This window comes from Hemiscyllium ocellatum, chromosome 10, assembly GCF_020745735.1.
Source record: "Hemiscyllium ocellatum isolate sHemOce1 chromosome 10, sHemOce1.pat.X.cur, whole genome shotgun sequence".
NCBI classification, from domain to species: Eukaryota; Metazoa; Chordata; class Chondrichthyes; order Orectolobiformes; family Hemiscylliidae; genus Hemiscyllium; species Hemiscyllium ocellatum.
The window spans coordinates 113,902,845-113,920,028 of NC_083410.1; the positions used below are offsets into that span (position 1 = coordinate 113,902,845).

The 17,184-nt window shown below is 43.0% G+C and overlaps 1 protein-coding gene across 8 annotated transcripts in view; it reads left to right on the forward strand.

Annotated features, from left to right (window-relative positions):
* The first annotated feature begins 760 nt into the window (after positions 1 to 760).
* LOC132819922 (utrophin-like) overlaps positions 761 to 17,184 on the forward strand; it is a 751,240-nt gene continuing 734,816 nt past the window's right edge. For all 8 annotated transcript variants that reach the window (XM_060831897.1, XM_060831902.1, XM_060831903.1 and 5 more), the window contains exon 1: positions 761 to 898. The gene's annotated coding sequence lies outside the window, so the exon portion shown is untranslated. The remainder of the gene's footprint in view (positions 899 to 17,184) is intronic.

A 17,184-nucleotide genomic window follows, 5' to 3' on the forward strand; every position in this document is an offset into this window, starting at 1 on the left:
GTAAGGACAAGAGGGACTATGTCTTTATTGTGTTGGGAGGGGGATTTAGAACAGTGGAACAGGGAATGGAATGACTCGAACGTTTCCTCGTTTGAGCAGATGTGGCTCCTCCATTGCTGCAATGAAGTACACCGCAAATTGGAGGAACAGCACCTCATCTTCTGTGTGGGCAGCCTACAGCACGTGGGGGGGGGGGGGGGGGGGGGACTCAACATTGAGTTCTTCAATTTCAAACAACCACCCTTCCTAGCCTCTCCCACTCCCTTCCACTCCTCCCTGCCATCAATCAGATTCATTCCTCCCATTGACCAACCATATGGTACTCTCAACCTGTTTTCACCTAATACACTTCACCACCTTTCCCACAGTCACCCTCTTTATCTGCAGCTCCCCAATTCCCACCCCCCGTCCTGAAGAAGGGATACACCCGAAACATCGACTTCTCCACCTCCTGATGCTGCTTGGCTTGCTGTGTTCTTCCAGCCTCTTGCTATCTATGATGGTTGACCCTGTGCTGAGCCCTAGGTTGATCATGGGTAGTGGACTGATCCTGAGTTGGCACAAGGATGATGCTGTGTTGTAGGTTGACCCTGTGATGACCCTTGGGTTTATCCTATTTTGTGGACGTGACCCTGGGTTGTGGGGTGACCTTGTACCAACCTTGTGCTGACCCCTGAGTTGAGAGTTGACCCTGGGATGACCTCTCTGGCGCGAGCTGCCACCGATGTGATTGACAGGCGTGGTCACGTGCTCCGGGCGCCATGTTGGAGCCGCGGCCGCGGGGAAGACGCAGGATTTTCCAGAAGCGGAAACCGCGGGAAAGGCCAAACCGAGAGACAGAGCGGAGTCGGGTCTTGGTCTCTGGCTGCTGGTCGACTCGACCACAACCGCAACCAAAGTAAGACCGGAAGCGACTGAACCGTAAAATATCACCACGGGATCTGAGGTCATTAGGGGGCAGAGGGTTCTGGGCATCTTGGGGAGCAGAGGGGTCTGTAGGTATCTCGGGGGCGGGCAACAGGGTCTGGGCGCCTCGAGGGCAGAGGGGTCTGTGGGCATCTCGGCGGGCAGAAGGATCAGTGGGCATCTTTGAGGGCAGAAGGATCAGTGGGCATCTCGGGGGCTGAGGGGTCTGGGCGTCTCTTGGGGCAGATGATCTGTGGGTATCTTGGAGTCAGAGGGGTCTGTAGGCGTCTGGGTGGGCAGAAGGGTCTGTGGGCGTCTCGAGGGGCAGAGGGGTCTGTGGGCATCTCGGGGGTAGAGGGGTCAGTGGGGGGGCATCTGGGAGGCTAGAGGGGTCAGTGGGGGGGTAGTATGTACGTATCCAGGTAACGCACGGGTGGTAATTGTTTCATGTGAGACATTGAGGAATCACTGATACTGATACTGGGCTTTCGTCTACCATGCATTGGGGTCAATATGAAGATCTGAACCGTGATAGAATCTGAAATATGAATAAAGAATGCTGAAATGATGTACAGGTTTTTACCGCTAATGGAGTCAGGTATTACTAGGGGACACAGCTTTAAATTAAGGGGTGGTAGGTATAGGACAGATGTTAGGGGTAGATTCTTCACACAGCGGGTTGTGAGTTCATGGAATGCCCTGCCCGTATCAGTGGTGAACTCTCCTTCTTTATGGTCATTTAAGCGGGCATTGGATAGGCATTTGGAAGTTATTGGGCTAGTATAGGTTAGGTAGGACTCGGTCGGCGCAACATCGAGGGCCGAAGGGCCTGTACTGCGCTGTATCCTTCTATGTTCTATGTTCTATGTTCTAGGTTTACATTAAGAACAGAAAAGATGAAGTTGTATTTTCCTTGCAAATACCTGGTCAGGAACAGAAAGCTGGATGTTGTCTTCTTTTTGTTGACATATATTTACTATCAGCATTTTCTGCCCTTGTAGTTGATTTAATATGGATGGCAACAGTAGACTTGATAGAATTGTGGTTGTGGTCATCAGCCACAATTCTGTGCATGTGAAGTGGGAGTAGATGGAAATGATAATGCTTATGAAACAACTAACGTGGTTTTGTTACGTTATGTTGTATCAGAGTTGTGCGATTACTGTTTAAGCTGTTCTGAGTTGTAAAACAATCATCATCATTTGACTAATATTAGCAGGTTGTTTCCCTGCTGGCATATAAATCTAGAATGCAGTTTTCATTTTGGTTTCTCAGCTGATATTAGTTCTTGTGAGTACGATGTTTAACTCTGAGGATGGAGTCAAAATTAGAGTAAGGCTTTTGCCCGAAATGTTGATTTTCCTGCTCCTCGGATGCTGCCTGACCTGCTGTGCTTTTCCAGCACCACTCTAATCTTGACTCTAACCTCCAGTATCTGCATAACCATTCCACCTAACTCCAGAGAATGGCAGAGCTTAGGTCAGCCTTGTCTTCACCTCTTTCAATCTCATCCATCATAAACAGAGGAGGCCAGGCAGCACATTGTATCCTTACTGTACCCAAGCTCTGATTTTTCCCCATTGTGCTGTATAATTTACCTTTTCAGGTATTGATCCAATTCCTTTTTGAATATTTTAATTGAACCTGCCTCTGCCACGCACTCCAGCACTGCATTCCAAACCCTAACAACTTGCTGCTTAAAATAAAACTGCAAATGCTGGAAATTTGAAATAAAAGCAGAAATTGCTAGAGAAACTCAGTGGGTGTGGCAGTATCTGTGGAAAGTCAAGAAGTGTGGTGCTGGAAAGCACAGCAGGTCAGGCAGCATCCAAGGAGCACTAGAGTCGATGTCTCAGGCATAAGCCCTTCATCAGGAATGTGGAGGAGGAAGGGGGCTGAGAGATAAATAAGGGGTGGGGGTGGGGCTGGCGATAGGTAGATGTAGATGGGAGGTAATTGTGATAGGTCAGTGGGTAGGGTGGAGTGGATAGGTGGGAAGGAAGATGGACAGGTAGGACAGATCAAGAGGGTGGTGCCAAGTGGAGGGTTAGATCTGGGATGAGGTGAGGGTTGGAGAGATTTGGAAACTGGTCAACATTGATGGCGCATGGTTGTCGGGTCCTGAGGAGGAAGATGGGTGGCTTTGATATGGTGGTGGAGACGGCCCAGGATTTGGGGGAGTTTGAGGGGAAGTTGAAATGGTTGGGCTCAGGGCAGTGGGGTTGTTTGTTACGTGGGGACCACAGATGTTCCCAGATCTGCTCCGCGAGTTTATGTCCTGTCTGTCCGATATAGAGGAGACCACATCAAGAGCGGCAGATGTAGTACATGAGGTGGGTGGATGTGCAGGAAAATCTCCACCGGATTTGAAATGATCCTGTAGGATGATGTAGATTAACAGTTCATCAACTTCACTAACGCTTCCACCCTGACTGCAAATACACATGGGTTATCTCCGACACCTCCCCCCCCCTTTCTGGACTTCTCACGGACATCTATTTTCAACCTACTGATTCCCATGTCTGTCTGGACTACACCACCCCCCCCCTCCGTAAAAATACAATCCCTTACTTCCAATGCCATATCTGCTTCCAAGAGGAGCAATTCCACTCCAGGACATCCCAGATCTCTTCCTATTTCAAGGACCACAATTTTCCCTCCCATATGATCTACAATGAGTTTCATCACATCTCCTCCACTTCCTGCACCTCCATCCTCAGACCCCATCCCTCTGACCGCAACAAGAATAGAACACCCCAGTACTCGCCTTACACCCCAGTAGACTCCGGATACAGCACATTTTCCTCCGCCATTTTTGCCACCTACAGTCAGACTCCACTAACAAAAATATATTTCCCTCCCCACTTCTATCTGCATTCTCTCTGTGATACCCTTGTTAGGTCCTCGCCCTCCACAAACCCACTCACTACCGGCATCTTCCCCTGCTGCCACATGACGTGTGAAACATGTACCTCCCCCCTCACCCCCGTCCAAGGCCCTTAGGATCATTTAAAATCTGTTGGAGATTTTCCTGCACATCCACCCAACTCATTCCTAAAGGATAATTTCAAATCTGGCGAGATTTTTTTGCATAAAATGTTTTTACACATGTTGCCTTTGCCTCCTTTACCAGTTATCTTGAAACAATGGCTCCGTTTTCTTGATCCTTCACAATTGAAACAGTTTATTTCCATCTACTGTATCGAGTCCTTGGAATGTAAAGGGTTAATACTGAAATCTGTAAATGGCCAATGAGTAATGTTATAGATCACTTAACAGCAGATTCTGGGGAGAGATTATTTTGTATGCAGCCACATGCCAGGCTTAATAGTTTAAATAGCAGAATACTTAATTAGAAGGAAATCTAAACTAAATGCTTCGAATTGGCAGTCTCTCTGGATCCTCACCCAGGACACCTAATGTCTTCCAAGACAGACCACCATGATGGCAGATAGTGACAGGAAGTGACTGACCCAGCAGCAGGAAGAAAATAACAGGAGCAGCACTGAGGACAAAATCTAGCAGAACAGAACTAAGCAACTGGAGAAAGAAAAAAACCCAGTGCGATAACCCCTTTAAGGCCCGTGGGGAATCATTCATTAATTTCCCTATGGAGCTTATTGATTATGAGCTCTTTTGATAACTTGCATTCACTTTTGATGGTGTGCGTTCCCCATAATGGGCTTTGCGTGTACGTTGCTATTTGACTGTGTGGTGATTAATAATTAAAAACCAGAACAAATGAGTGATTTGGTTTTGGGAAAGCTGTTTGATTATGTGTAAGAGCACTTCTGAATATTTAAAACAAAAAGCTCTTTTGGATGTATGAAAAAAAGCCCTTTAGAAAGCAAACTCAGGAGGGACTCAAAATTTAAAAAATACCCAAAGAACTGTGAATGGTCTAAATCTAAAACAAAAACAAATTGCTGGAAAAACTCAACATGTCTGGCAATATCTGTGAAGAGAAAAACAAAGTTAACATTTTGTGTCCAGAGACCCTTCTTCTGATCTGGCTGTAGCTGGGAAAAGGTTGCTATACGTACTGATGGTGGGGTGTGTGAAGTGAGGGGGGAAGAGAAAATGTTAGGTGGAGATGATGCTCAGAGAGAGAAAACAACATTTGGGCAGATAAGGTAATGTGTAAAGGTCAACTTGGAAGAATGAATATTTACTCAAGGGGGCCATTAGTGGTTGACAGAGAGTTATTTGTGGTACCAACCCCATGTGATGACAAGGGTATGTGGGGGTTGGGTAAGGACATGGGAGAAAGTGCTCAAGCTCTAAAATGATTGAACTCAACATTGAGTTGAGAATTCTCTCCATTGGGGAGAACATAAAGACTAGGAACCGGAGTAGGCCATCTGGACCTTTGAGTTCAATAAGATCATGGCTAATCTTTTTGTGGCCTGAACACCAATTACCTGCCCTCTCACGGTAACCCTTAATTCCTTCATTGTTCAAAAATGTATCAATCTTAGCTTTAAAAACATTGACTGATCTAGTGTCAATTCATTCACTGGGCAGGGAATTCCATAGATTTATGACCCTCTGGGTGAAGAAGTTCCTTCTCAATGCAGTCCTAAATCTACTTCCCCTAACTTTGAGGCTATGCCCTCTTGTCCTAGTTTCGCCTGCCAGTGGAAGCATCCTCTCTCCGTCTATCTTATGTATTCCCTTCATAATGTATTTCTATAAGATCTCCCCGCATTCTTCTAAATTCCAATGAACATAATCCTAGTCTACTCAGTCTCTCCTCAGAAACCAACCTCCTCTACTCAGGAATCAACCTAAAGAGCCTCCTCTGCACCCCCTCCAGTGCCAGGACATCCTTTCGCAAGTATGGAGATCAAAACTGCACACAGTACTCCAGGTGTGGCCTCACCTGCACCCTGTACAGCTGCAACATAACCTCTTTGCTTTTAGACTCAATCCCTTTAGTAATGAAGGATAAAATTCCATTTGCCTTCCTAATTACTTGTTGTACTTGCAGACCAACCTTCTGTGATTTATGCACAGGACACCCAGGTCCCTCTGTGTAGCAGTCTGCTGCTACTTTTTAACCATTCAAGTAATAGTCCTTTTTACTGTTACTCTTAACAAAATGGGTGACTTCATATTTATTTATTTTTTTAAAGATATTTTTATTAGAAATTTAATATTTTGACAGATTTACAAAAATAAACAGAACTTTCAAGCACAAACATTAATATAAAAATAGATCTTAAATATATAATCATCAAAATTCAAAGGAATGATACTAAAGAAGAAAGAAAAACAATGAAACTCAGTTAACTACTAATCTAATCCACAATTATCCAGAGTGTATAGTTGAGTCACTTACATCCTTCAAACAAGAAAAAATGTTCTCTAATACACTCATAACAGTATAATAAAAAGGAAACTATTTCCAAACAATAAGAACAAAAAAAAAACATGTTTGAATGGAGATCCTCCCCCTTATTCTCAGGGGGCCTTACTTCCTTTCTAAAGGTCCACCATATCCTCTCCCAAACAGTGTCCCACCCTTGACCCGGGCGCTCCTTAATAGGATTTAGATATAATACCGAGCTAGAGTTAACAGTGAGCGCCCCACCCCCACCCCTCCCCACCCATACCTGAGTATATCTGATAGCATCAATGCCACGTACAAACACACATAACTATAAAATTACAACTCCAACAAATTACAGTTAAGTATAATAACATAAAATAGCAAGGGAAGACAACCCTGCTCCCAGAAGCAAAAGTAAAGTAAAGTATCCATTTCTCCCCACGGAGTGTGGAAGAGGCAAGCCAACATAAATTGTCTGTTACGATTTATTTAAACGAGTCTAAAAGTTCCTTAGCCTCTTCTGGTGATCTAAAATTATACTCGGATCCTTCGTGGTTAAAGCATAACGTCGCTGGGTAGCGTAAGGTGTATTGAATATTTAAGTTCCTTAGACATTTCTTCACCTCATCAAACGCCTTCCTCCTTCGTGCCAAAGCCGGGGAGAAGTCCTGAAATAACATAATCTTGGATCCTTCATGAATCATAGCTTTAGGATCCTTTCCAAGCTTTCTGGAGGCGTCCAGGAGTATCTGCCTCTCCCTATAACTCTGCAGCCGGAACAGGACCGGGCGTGGGCGCTGGTTTGGGCCAGATCCGCGTACTGCGACCCGGTAGGCCCACTCCACCCTTACCCGGTCAGTTTCAGCCCCCAGGTTTAAAAGCTGGGGCAACCATCGCTCCAGAAATACTGCTAACTGTCCCTTCTCTTCTTGTTCAGGGAGGCCCAGAAGACGGATATTCTTTCTCCGATTTCTATTATCCAGGTCATCCATGTAGATTTCAAAGGCCCGGACTCTCTGCTCCAGAGCTCGCACCTGTTCTGCAGCTGTTTGTGCTGCAGCCTCGGAGGTCGTGGCCTTTAGCTCCGCCCCCTCCACTCGGCCCTGTAATTCCTCGAGAGCCTAGCTGTACTTTTGTAGCTTTTCTTCGAATGAGTTCCATCTCTGTCTGGATTCTGCGATGAAATTGACGAGTGTCGTTTCCAGCCTGGCAATCATCTCTATAAGGCCTGTTTTTACATCAGCTGCAGCCGGAGGAGGAGAGGAGGGTGGGGGAGGGGTCTTTGTTTTCTGAGAGCTGAGGGATCCCTTTGGTTTACTCATTATCCACTTAATATTAAACTGCTTAAATATAATAGTAAACAGCTAATTAAGGTTAGAAAATTTTTTTGGGTGGTTTGGTAAGTGTGGTGGGGGTGAGTAACTCACTTTACCCAGGTTTTGGGAAGAGCACTGTAAACTCAGACTTGCTGAGTCGCCGCCATCTTGGATCTCCGACTTCATATTTATTAATATTGTGTTTCATCTGCCAGACCTTTGCCCACACACTCAATGTATCTGTTCCTCTGCAAAATTTCACAATCCTCTGTGCACTTTGCTCTGTCACTCATTCTAGTGTCATCAGCAAACTTTGATACACTACATGTGGTCCCCAACTCCAAACCATCTATATAAATTGTGAATAATTGTGGTCCCAACACTGATCCCTGAGGCACACCACTAGGTAGTGATTAGGAGAAAGTGAGGACTGCAGATGCTGGAGATCAGAGCTGAAAAAATGCGTTGCTGGAAAAGCGCAGCAGGTCAGGCAGCATCAAAAGAGCAGGAGAGGAGATAGTGATTACCAGCCAGAATGGCATTCATTTAATCCTACCCTTTGTTTCATGTTAGTCAACCAATTATCTATCCATGCTAATACTTTACCCGTAACGCCAAGCATCTTTAGCTTATGTAGCAGCCTCATATGTGGCACCTTGTCAAAGGCCTTTTGGAAATCTAGGTATACCACAACTACTGGGTCCCTGTTGTCTACTGTGCTCGTAATGTCTTCATAGAATACGAAAGGGTCTGTTTCCATGCCATATGACTCTTTGACTTTGACTTTGAAGAAAGATTAGTTAAACATGACCTGCCCTTCATGAGCCCAAAAGAAGCAGAGACTGGGTGACCATTTTGCAGAGCACTTATGTTCTGCTGGTAGAAATAGACAATAGGTGCAGGAGTAGGCCAATCTGCCCTTCGAGCCAGCACCACCACTGGCTGTGGTGACACTGAACTTCTAGATACCTGCCAGTTCAAAACACCACCTTGTTCCCTGACCAACATCTGTCTTTGGCTTTTGCAGTGCTTCAGGGAAGCTCAGTGCAACCAACATTAACAGCATTTCATTTTCTGCTTGGGAATCCTGTAGCCTTCTGAAATCAAAATCAAGTTCAACAATTTTTGGGCTTGAGCATTTTCTCTCATGTTGCTACCCCAACATCCATACATCAGGCCTTGTCGTCACCTGGGTTGCTACCACAGCCAGTAATAGTCCCCATCAGCAGCTATTTATTCTCCCATGCTGACCTTTTACACAGTTCTGTGTCTGCCTAACTTTAGTTCTCTGAAGTCTAGTCTTCATCTTCATCTATTGTTTATTCCTCCCCTCTTCCCCCACCCAATCTTTGGCATATATACTAAACTCTACCCAGCTACAATCAGTTCTGATCAATATTTTTGGATCTGAAATGCTAACTCTGTTTCTTTTTCCACAGATGCTGCCAGATCTGCTGAGCTTTTCCAGCAACTTCCTGTTTTTGCTCCAAGACAGACTCTTGTCTGTGGTAGTGTTCATTCCTCTGAGCCAAGAGGCCCATGTTCAAGTCCCACCTGCTCCAGACATGTGTAAGAACACCCCATAACAGGTTGTTTGAAAATATTTATGTATAAAGTACACCCAGGTCCCTTCCTGCTCTCCCTCCCTCTCCCTGTCTTCTGATGGTTTGCATTGCCTGTAATGGGCTTAGACTAAAATTAAGATTAGAGTGGTGCCGGAAAAGCACAGCAGATCAGGCAGCATCCGAGGAGCAGGAAAATCGACATTTCGGGCAAAAGCTCTTCATGAGAACGAAGCTAAGATTCATGATGAAGGGCTTTTGCCTGAAATGTCGATTTTTCTGCACTTTGGATGCTGCCTGACCTGCTGTGTTTTTCCAGCACCACTCTAATCTTGATTCTAATCTCCAGCATCTGCAGTACTCACTTTTGCCTTAGCCTAAAATTATCTAATGGCTACGTAGGTGATTTATTGGTAGTGGTAATGGTTAAAAACAAACACCTAAAAGTTACCATTATTTGGTGGTAGGAAAGCTGTTCAGTTGTGTGTAAGATCACTTGCGGATTTAAAAGAAAACAAACCCAAACCTTTTTTTTTTGTTTTTTTAAACTCTTGTTTTTTTTTTGTTTTTTTCTCTTTTTTTTAAAACCCCACACTACCACCTAACTGCAGTTGTGCTTATTTTCCCCAGCACCCATTTTGTGTGTGTGCAGATGTGAGACACAGTGAAAGACACAAGGTGCACGAATCTTTATTTGGTTTCCACCACCAAGAAGAAAGGAGACACCCGAGTGGCCAGTGACAAGCAGTGCCCTTCACATCAAAGGGCAATGCCGTGTGATCAAACAGTGAAGGGGAGGGCAAGGATTTAATCAAAATAGAGTTGGAGGGGGAAATAATGCACTCCACTCCCTGCAGCGTCCACCTCTCTCTGAACAACTCCAGGGTATTGGTGCCCAAACTGTTTTTAGAATTTGCAAATTTCTAATTGGCTGCATGGGTGATTTACTATTGGTGGTTGATAATTTTAAGCCAATTATGTATCCAATTGGCAAGCTCACCCTGAATCCCACATGACCTAACTACTAATTAGTCTACCATACGGAAGCTTGTCAAAGGCGTTACTAAAATCCAAATAAACAATGTCGACTGCTGTACCATCATCAACGTTTTTGGTAATCTCCTAAAAAAAAACTCAATCAAATTTGTGAAGCATGATTTTTCTTCACACAAAAACATTCTGACTACGTTTAATGATAAATGATGTTCCTTCCCATTTGGAATTTGAGTTGTTATACTTAGCAGTTGAAAACCTTTTGTGAAGAAAATGACTGTGAAATGGAACAGTGCAAGAAGGAACACCAGCAAAGAAAAACCACGGAAAAGTCTCTACTTTTGCTAGAATCCTTTGAGAATGTGAGAGTCCACAGCAAGCTGAAAAGTAGCACAACACGGGCAGATGTTTCATTGAGTACAGGAATGCTTTGAGTTGTATTATTCATTCAAGTACAATTGGATGTTGCTAGCAAAGCTTGTATTTACTGCCTATCCTTAAGTGCTCTTGCGAAGATTTGTTTGCCTGCTTAAACCATTGCAATCTATTTGGTGTTGGTAGACCCATAATGCTGTTATGGAGGGAGTTCCAAGATTTTGACCCAGTGATGCTGAAGGAATGACAATATTTTTCGAAGTCAGAATGGTGAGTGGCATGGAGGGAATTTGTGAGTGGTAGTGTTCCCACTTATCTGTTGCCCATGTCCTGCTAGATGATGTGATCACATGTTTCAAAGGTGCTGTTGAAGGAGCCTGGTTGAGTTGCACACAAGCAAGCTAACTGTGAAGAGACAATCCCAGAGTAAAGTACTTAGCAACTAAGATCATATCTTTTGGAGATGGAGAGTGGCATTATAAGGAGAAACAAGGATACCTTAGTTTCCATGGTATGAATCCCTCAATGGAATGGATTGGATATTCAAAAGTTTAGGAAGGCAATCTGAAAAAGGAACTGGCATCCTATTTTAAAATATAAATCAGCCAAATTAAACTGAATTAGAATGAATAGTCCCTATGGGGAAATTTAACAAAATTTAAAAAAAATTCAAATGAAACTTGAGAAATTAATATTTAATATTGTTCTGAAGGGGCTGTTGATGTACTTCAGTCTTCTCAGTGCCTATCAGTCACGGCTTGAAGTGTGCCAGCAAACATCTCATGCTCCCTCTTAAAAGATACCAGGGTGTGGACATAACCACTGAAGTGAGACAGACAGTTGGGTTCAACACCCCTTCCATGGCTTGCTTCCTTGCTCCAGTTAATTTACGCCTTTACAAGGTTCAGAAGCTGAATCCTGAGTCTTGCCTGCCCCTTTGCACTCAGTGAAAGTGAGGACTGCAATACTGGAAAGTCAGAGTTGAAAAGTGTGGTGCTGGAAAAGCACAGCAGGTCAGACAGGATCTGTGGAGTAGGACGGACAGTCGATATTTTGGGCATAAGTCCTTCATTAGGAATTTAGGGGCTATGGGGATGAGAGATAAATAGGAGGGTGGGGGTGGGGGTAGGGCTGGGGGAAAGTAGCTGGGAAGGTGATAGGTGGATTTAGGTTGGTGGGAGAGTGGAGCAGATAGGTGGGAAGGAAGGTAGACAGGTAGGACAGTCAAAAGGGCAGTGCCCAGTTGGAGGGTTGGATCTGGGAAGAGGTGGGTGGGAAGGAGAGATTTGGAAACTGATGAAGTTAATGTTGATGCCTTGTAGTTGAAGGGTTCCAAGGCGGAAGGTGAGGTGTTCTTTGTCCGGTTATTGGATGTCTTGGATTTGGTGGTAGAGGAGGCCCAGGGAGTCCTTGGGGGAGTGGGAGTGGGAGTGGGAGTGGGAGTGGGAGGGGGAGTTGAAATGGTTGGCCACAGGGCAGTGGGGTTGTTTGGTGTGAGTGTCCTAGAGATGTTCCCTGAAATGTTCTGCGAGTTGGCGCCCTGTCTCGCTGATGTAGACGAGACTGCATCGAGAGCAACAGACACAGTGGCTAAAGTGGTGGAGGAAACTCTCAGCCAGATGTGGAAAGATCCTTTGGGGCCTTGGATGGAAGTGAGGGAGTAGGTGTAGGTACAGGTTTTACACCTCTTGCAATGGTAAGGGAAAGTGCCAGGTGTGGAGGGTGTGTTGTTAGGGTGCATGGACCTAACGACGGAACTGTGCAGGGAATGGTCTCTGCGGAATGCAGATAGGGATGGGGAGGGAAATATATCTCTGGTGTTGAAGTCTGGTGGTGAAAATGGCAGAGGATAATGTGCTGTATTCAGAGATTAGTGGGGTAGAAGGTGAGGATTCAAGAGCGTTTTATCCTTGTGTATTTGGAGGGGTGGGTTCGAGGTGCAAGAAGTGAAGGTGATGTGCTAGCGGGCACTGGCTGTCCAAAGATATAGAAGATGGGACTAATGCATAACCAAAAATTTAAGACTAGTCCCTTTTAAGAAATTAAAAAGAATTTGAACTATATGTCAAGCTATGTATATATACGTGATGGATAGAGCTGACATTCAGTGATGACTTGAACACTGATTTATTGAGTGCAGGTGAAAAACTGGATGGCAGAGATTTCTTGATTTCCAAGATCAGAGAGAATGGCAAAATATCCACAATGCTGATGTCTGGCGCATGTAGGAAATAGGAAATATAAATAATGTATAGATTCAGGAACTTGGGGGAAGATGAAGAATAAATGTAATACTCAAATATATTCAGGTGACCTGATGGCCTGGTGATATTAAACTAGATTATTATCCAAAGGCCCTGATAATGGGTCTGGGTGGGCTATTCCTCGGAGGGTCGGTGTGGACTTGTTGGGATGAAGGGCCTGTTTCCACGCTGTCGGGAATCTAATCTAATGTTCTGGGAACCAGGCTTCGAATCCTGCCATGATAGTTGGTGGAGGAGAAAGTGAAGACTGCGGATGCTGGAGATCAGAGCTGAAAATGTGTTGCTGGAAAAGCGCAGCAGGTCAGGCAGCATCCAAGGAGCAGGAGAATCGACGTTTCGGGCATGAGCCCTTCAGGAATCATGATAGATGGTGGAATCTGAATTCAATAAACAACTGGAATTAGGAGTCGAATGATGACCATTATTGTCAGAAAAAAATCTAACTGGTTCACAAATGTCTTTCGGGAAAGGAAATTGCCATTTCTTACCTGGTCTGGCCTATATGTGATTCAGATCTACAGCAATACGGTTGACACTTAACTACCCTTTGGGCAATAAGGGTTGGGAAATAGATGCTGGCCTGGCTAATATGCCCACATCCCATAAATGAATATAAAAAATGTTAAATATAAAAGCAAAATACTCTGGATGCTGGAGATCTGAAATAAAAACATCAAGTTGTTCCATCAGTGGCAAAATTTACAGCCATCTGTAAACCAACTGTACAGCCAACTTAATTAAATTCTTGTCTCTGTTTTCCCTCCCCCATTGTCTTCTGTGCCCAGCTCCTCTCTTCATGTCCTACATTCTGAAGAAATGTTAACTCTGTTTTTCTTTCCATTGATTCTGTCAGACCTGCTGATAATGTGGATGAGCTCGTATTGGACTGGGATGGACAAAGTTAGAAATTGCACAACACCAGATTATGGTTCAATGAATTTATTTGGAAGCACTAGCTTTCAGAGTTCTTCTCCATCAGGTAGCTGTGGAGCAGGATCATAAGACACAGAATTTATAGAAAAAGATTACAGTGTCATGCAACTGAAATTATATATTAAGCAAACAATATATCATTCGTTCAATATATCATTTCAGTTGTATGACACTGTAATCTTTTGCTATAAATGCTGTCTTATGGTCCTGCTCCCCTGCTACCTGATGAAGGAGTAATGCTCCGAAAGCTAGACCTGCTGAAGCTCTCCAGCATTTAGATTTTATTTTTGATTTTCAGCTGCTGTAGTATTTTGCTTTGATTTATCATTCGTTCTTTATTGACTCTCCTTAAAACCTTCTCATTTAACTATTCTTGGTACCAACTACCAAACTACTTGTTTGATTTTGTTGCACTGTAAAATGTTTTGGGTTGCTTTTCATTTTCAAACATTTTGTATAACTGCAAGGTTATTCAAGACAATATTGTTATCCTTTGTGGCTTAAGTTATGAAGGTATAGCAATGACTTTTACCAAAACCACAAAATAATTTGTGTTCAAATACCAAGTAATTTGCTTTTACCAAACAAAAATGAGAAGTTGTGGTGTTTCTGGAAGTCATAGTGAAAAATGTCACCTTTTTATTTCTTATATTGCCATCTTATGCTACCAAAGTGTGCTTTACAAGGATTAATGAACCTAGCCTCACTGAGAACAGAATCCTGTTTCACTTTTGATTTGACTTTTTTTGTTGGACATGGAATGAGATTTTGCTGTTTGACATTTTGTACTCAACGCATCAAATCAAACTGATTCTGCTGTGGTATGAGATTCCTCCATTTGCTATCAGGTTTCAACTTATGCAGCATTAGTTCTGATTTAGAGGTGGTTGTCTGGAGTGTAATATGTTACTAGCTTAATGATATCAAAGACTATGTTAAAATACTTTGTTAATTGTAGCATTGCAACATTCTGCAGTTATTTTTACCTCCGATATGTTTTGTGACATTTCATTATCTTAAAAGCACCACAGTCATTCTTGATAATTTGACGTTTTTGTGCTAAATAAACATTGCCTAATAATTTTATTTAGGTGAAATAAATTGTTCCATGAAGTATTAAAAATGGAGAACACGTCAGAACAATGCTATCAATAGGCAAAGACGTTTTATTCAAAACTGCTTATTTTAAATAATCCATTGTTCTGACATGTTCTCTCTGGTTTGACAATAGTGCAAGAGAAAATCACACCGTACAAGTTTTTAATATTTCATTTTACTACTGTACATTCATAATAGATATTAATTTTACCAGAGTAGTATTTGTAGGTGGTTTATTTGATTTTCCTCTGCCATTTGTTAATGCCCGTACAGATAACCTTGAATGAATTAGAGAGTATGAGCTTTTAAGGAGAAGCTAGAAAAACTTGGGTTGTTTTCTCTGGAGAGGCGGATGCTGAGGGGAGATTTGATTGATTTCTATAAAGGTATGTGGAGGTGCTGGTGTTAGACTGGCGTGGACAAGGTCGAAAGTCGCACAACACCAGGTTATAGTCCCACAGGTTTATTTAAAATCACAAGCATTTGGAGCTCTGCCCCTTTGTCAGGTGAAGTGAAGAGATCACCCAGGCACAAACTTCATAATCAGGAGAGATCAAAAGATCATACAGATGTGAGTGGAATGTTGACAGGCTGAATAATATGTCACTGCAGGTGATCAAGAGTGTCAGATGGTATGAGTAAAGTGTCAACAGTTGAATAACAAGTGAAGGGATGACCTATAATCTGATTAATTGAGGCAGAGAGATAATTACAAAAAAATAAAAGTAAGGTGGTGCTGCAGACAAACCAAATGACTGGAATAACATGTTAGGTATAAGATTTGTATGTGAAGGGTCTATCCAAAGTAACAAGTACCCTGTAATCCAAAACTATAAAACTAGTGAAGGTAGTAAGATCATAAGTTGTCATGGTGATTGTGTCAAAACAGGATAGTAAGGAAGATTTTACAGTATGGTGGGGTCACATGTAGCATGACATGAACCCAAGATTACGTTTGAGTCTGTCTTCATGGGTGTGGAACTTGGCTGTCGGTTTCTGCTCTGTGACTCTGTGTTGTGTATCCTGAATGCCACCTTGGAAGATGCTTAGCCGAAGATTGGACCTGAATGTCCTTGACCGCTTAAGTGTTTGCTGACTGGGAAGGAAAATTGTTGTCAGTCGATTGTTCTGCAGTGTCCATTCATCCCTTGTCTTAACATCTGCCTAGTCTCGCCAATATAGCATACTTTGGGGCTTCCTTGCCTGCAGCATATGAGATAGACAGAATTGCCCAAGATATACGAGTATCTGCCGTGAATGTGGTGAGTGGTGTTTCCACCAGTAATGGTAGTATGCATGATAGGAAAGTTCCCTCCCAGTCAGGACACACTTCAGCGGTCAAGGACATTCAGCCTCCAATCTTCAGGTAAACGTCCTCCAAGGCAGCCTTTAAGATTCACAACAACTTAAAATTGCTGAGCAGAAACTGATAGCTAAGTGCTGTACCCATGATGGTGGCCTCAATTATGATCTTCAGTTCATATTGCTCTTCGTGTGACCCCACCATACTGTTCTGTAAGATCTTCCATACTATTCTGTTTTGGCATGATCACATTGATAACTTGTTGTGCTCTCTCTACCATAATTTGTTTGTACAGTTTTGGATTACTTGTTACTTTGGTTAAACCCTTGATGTGTGACTCCTATACCTAATAATAGATTATTCCAGCCATTTGGTTTGTCTACAGCACCACCTTATTTTTAATTTTTTATAATTATCTTTCTGCCTTAATTAATCAGGTTATAGGTCATCCCTTCACTTGTTATTCAGTTGTTGACACTTTACTCACACCATCTGACACTTTTGATCACCTGCAGAGACATATTAATCGGCCTGTCAACACTTCACTCACATCACTTGTAAGATCTTTTGATCTTTCTGATTATAATTTCTGTGCATAGGTGCTCTCTTCATCTGACAAAAGGGCAGAACTCCGAAAGCTTGCGATTCCAAATAAACCTGTTGGACTATAACCTGGTGTCATGTGACTTTTGACCTTATAAAATTGAGATGTGTAGATAGGATTAACAGTCAGAATCTTTTTCCCAGAGTTGAAATGTCTACAATTAGCGGTGTGCATTTGAAGTGAGGGGGAAAAGTTCAATAGAGATGTGAGGGCAAGATCTTTTACACAATGGTAGGAATCTGGAAATTGTTGCCAATGGTGGTGGTAGAGGCAGATATGTTAGGAATTTTTCAGTCTTTTAGATAAGCACATGAACATGGAGGGATATGGACCAAGACATTAGTTTGATATGGCATCGTGTTTGACGCAACATTGTAGATCAAAAGGCCAGTTCCTGTGCTGTATGATTCTGTGTTTTATGAGACAGATGATAGAACCCCTTTGGCTACGATATTTCTATCATTTGCGATTTCACTTATCTTTTATGTTTGCCTATAT